At 36.7% G+C, this 4,226-nt stretch overlaps 1 pseudogene; it reads right to left on the bottom strand.

The window, feature by feature from the left end:
• Positions 1–2,894: 2,894 nt before the first annotated feature.
• Positions 2,895–3,953, bottom strand: LOC109490047 (annotated as a pseudogene).
• Positions 3,954–4,226: the final 273 nt, after the last annotated feature.

Below are 4,226 nucleotides of genomic sequence, written 5' to 3'. Positions count from 1 at the left end.
AAAAAATGCTAGGTACTCAAGAAATGTTTGATGAGTGAAACTATGAAGATTGTTTTAGTTCAGTTAACTGACTACAGTTATTTATTGGAAGCCTGGGAAAGGTTGAGATAACAAAGATTAATAAAGCAGGGCACTGTCATAAAAAGCAGGCACAGTGAGAGGATAGGATATTCTGTACCTATGGCCCATTAAGCTTTAAGTCTCTGTAGGATGTTATGGAGCACAGAGTCCCTCAGAACTCAGTCCCCAATTCCAACAAGACTTTCTGTCTAAACTGAATCCTTAAATTAAACGAAGGGATCGCCCATTCAACCATGATGATAAAAGCATTTTAGGACAGAGAAACAGAATAAGAAATTTCAAAAGCATAAGAAAACATGATGTATGGGGGAAAAATTAAGTCACTATTTTTTTTTAAACAATGGTTCAAAGTCACTTTCGTCAAATGTTTCTAATTAGAAGGGCTATAAGAATACAGTATCAAATTTTACATGTAACTTAATTTTTACCAAGAAAAAAATATCACATGAAAAAGAAGTTACACCATTTGTGAATTTTTGGGCTCAGCCTAACAGCAGAATGCAAACAGTGGCTCTAAGTATAAAATAGGCAGCCCTCAGAGTTCCTCTCAAGAAAAAAATACACATTGTAGTTACATAAAATGTATGTTTTTGTATTTTTTCTAACTATGATTAGAGGTGTAAGTTATTTTCCTACATAGCTCACCTATATTTTTTTAAAAAATACTGCTTAAATACATTCTTATTATATAGAATTTTTTCCTTAGATTATATATTACTGTATACATATCATATTGGGCACCCAACACCTCATCATTAATTACTTAGAACATTAAAATGAGGCGAAATTTTTAGAGTTGCTTCTACCCCAGCCTATTTATAAACTTTAGAAATAAAGAAGGAACTGTTGTTTTTCTAAAATCTACTTAATGTTCTGCTTTAGGGGTTTTGAAAGTCTTCATTTTTAAACAAAGGCCCTGTATTTTCATGTTATTTTATGTCAAATTATGATAGACAAATTATGTAGCCAGTCTTGCCTCTTATTTCTCTTTTGCTTAATGCAGAGAATTATTTGTTGTTTTGTTACTAGGCAGCCTCAATGGCTCTCACAATAAAAAAGATCTCTCCCAACTCTCTCTCTCTCCGTTTATATATAGATATAGTTGGGTTTCCATTAACCACCATGTACAACAAGAAATTACCATGACAATTGAAAGTTATCAGTAGGTTCTCTGATATCAAAATTAAAAGCCTGACTCAAAAGAAAGGTGTTAGAGTTTAATATGTATTGGTCTAAAAATAAAAAAGGGTTTTTTTTTTCTTTTTTGAGACCTCAGTCAACACAACTTGATCTCATTTGAAATAGTTGCAAATTTTAATACCAAATATATTCCTAGAGGAAGTTCCACATTTAGCTAGGTGATAAAACTTATATTAGACTAACTCTTTTTGCAGAAACTAAAACAAGTGGGTTTTTTTTAAATGTTTAAATCTATCAGAAAAACAAAGGCAGCTGGGATTTAAGGTGTGTCACTATCATGGAAATAAAATTAAATAAGCCCCAAAGTCCTCACATAATCTCATCTTGAAATAATGAATACTTGCATTTGAAGAGATGCTGAGAACGTTAAAGCAGACACCAAAGAGGCTATAACCCTAATCGGAGTTTCCAGAATATACACAGCAAAAACAAAAATTGGTTCTACAGCCTGACAAGAATGAGGGGCTATGGTTTAAATTCAGGCTTTCATGTGAGACCTTGGAAGAGGTAAACTCTAGAAGGAAAAAAAAAAACAAACCAGATAAACTTGAGCTGGAGTAAGATGATCTGCCTATACTCCATTTGCCTATAGGAAGAAAACTAAATGTAGCGTGGAGAAACAAAACATCACCTGGAGCCTTTGCTATTGTTCATGCACACTGCAGTCAATAAAAAATTATCCTAAGAAGAAATAAGACCAAGTGACAAAAATCAAGAAGAACAGAGATAAAGCAATAAACCCACAAGTGATCCAGACACTGGATTCTTCAAAAATGGACTTAAACTACTAATTTTAATGAAATAGATTTTGAAAAAGATGGGTATTTCACAAGGAAATTAACATTTATTTGCTTTAAAAAAGCAAACACTCCTAGACATGAGAAATGTAGTATCTGCAAGTAGAGGCTAAAGATATAATGGAAGAGAGGATTAGAGAATTCACAGACTGAAAATCAAAAGACAGCCAGGTAGAAACATGAAGAAAGCAGAGATGAAAATCATCGAAAAATCTGAAAGAAAAATACGGACATATAGGAATATTCAAAATGTGTGTAATTACAGTTCCAGAATAGAGAAGATGAGAGAATGGATGTGTTAAGAAATACAAGCTAAAAAAATTTCCAAAATCCATGAAATTTAAAAAGCCACAATTTCAAAAATGAGTGCACAGTATTAAAAATATACAAAGCACAACCAGGCATATACAATTAAAACTCGGAAACCAAAGTGAAAGAAGTACTTAAAGCAGTAAATAACAACAATTTCCTTCAAACAAGTAACTATAAGCTTTAAAAATGCACTTTCATTATAAATTTCTATGTTACATTAATTTATTTTCTCTCCCCCCCATTACACTTTTGTTTTAATGGGTCTCAAAATTCTGTGACAGATTTTTAGTCAAGTTGTTTCCATTGAAAAGCGCTGATTTAAAAAACTAGTAACTTAAAACTGCTACACACACACACACACACACACACACACACAAGAAACAAATGGTCCACAAAATCTTTCTTTCCAAAGGTTTTACGACACATTATTATCAAGCAGTCTTTTGCTATTAAACTTAATCAGCCAACTGACACAAAGTTCTGAGACTGTTCTTCCACCAATGATTAAGACTGGGGTGGCAGGGATTGGGGATAATACTCATTTAGCTTTCTGAACTTCTGGACAGACCTGGTGACCTTGCCAGCTCCAGCTGCCTTCTTGGCCACTGCTTTGATGACACCCACAGCAACCATCTGTCGCATGTCACCAACAGCAAAACGGCCCAGAGGAGGATAGACAAACTCTCAATACACATAGGCTTGCCAGGAAACCTATCAATAATGGCAGCATCACCAGATTTCAAGAACTTGGGGCCAGCATTAGCTGTTTTTGTAGAACAATGAACAATCTTCTCCTTCAGCTCAACAAACTTGCAAGCAATGTGAGCTGTGTGACAACACAACGCTGGTGCATATCTGGCACTAATTTGGACCAGATAGTTCAGGATAATCACATGAGCCAGGAATCCAGCTGCCTCCATTGGTGAGTATTTTTACTGTCACCAGCCACATCATCACAATGAACATCTTTGACAGATACGTTCTTGACATTGACGCCTGCACTGTCCCCAAGAAAAGCCTCACTCAAAGCTTCATGGTGCATTTCCATAGACTTTACTTCCATTGTAACACTGACCGGAGCAAAAGTGACCAGGTTTAAGAACACCAGTCTCCCCTCAGTCCAAAGGGACAGCATGAATACCACCAATTTTGTAGATGCAAGTGCTCGTCAGTTGGATGAGTTGGTGGCAAAGTACAATCCGGAGCTTCCAGCAGTGTCGTTCCACCGGCACTGCCATCTTCATGGGTGGCTCCATGCTCTGAAGCAAGGCATGTTAGCACTTGGCTCCAGATGCTGACACCATTCCAACCAGAAACTGGCACAAATGCTACAGCGTCAAGGATGTAGCCAATTTTCTTAATGTAGGTGCTGACTTCCTTAACGATTTTATCCTACCTCTTCTGGCTCTACGGTAGCTCAGTGGAATCCATTTTGTTAACAACAACAATTAGTTGTTTCATACCCAGTGTGTAAGCCAGAAGGGCATGCTCAAGGGTCTGTGTATTCTTGGAGACACCTGCTTCAAATTCGCCAACACCAGCAGCAACGATCAGGAGAGACATTCAGCCTGAATTTCCACAGGGAGCTATCAATGGTGATACCACATTCATGCTCAGCGTTCAGTTTATCCGAGATCAGAAATACTTGAAGGAACCCTTTCCCAACTCAGCAGCCTCCTCACATTTTTGGATAGTTCTTTTGTCGGTCCTACCACATTTATAGATCAGATGACCAGTAGTGGTAGACTTGCCTGAACCTACGTGTCCAATGACAATGTTGGTATGTCTTTTCCTATCCCATTTGGGTTTAGGTTTAGTGGTGGTTTTCACAACCCC

This window comes from Ailuropoda melanoleuca, chromosome 1, assembly GCF_002007445.2.
Source record: "Ailuropoda melanoleuca isolate Jingjing chromosome 1, ASM200744v2, whole genome shotgun sequence".
Classification (NCBI taxonomy): domain Eukaryota; kingdom Metazoa; phylum Chordata; class Mammalia; order Carnivora; family Ursidae; genus Ailuropoda; species Ailuropoda melanoleuca.
Note: the sequence above shows the minus strand (reverse complement) of the source record. Positions and strands in the feature narration are given on the sequence as shown.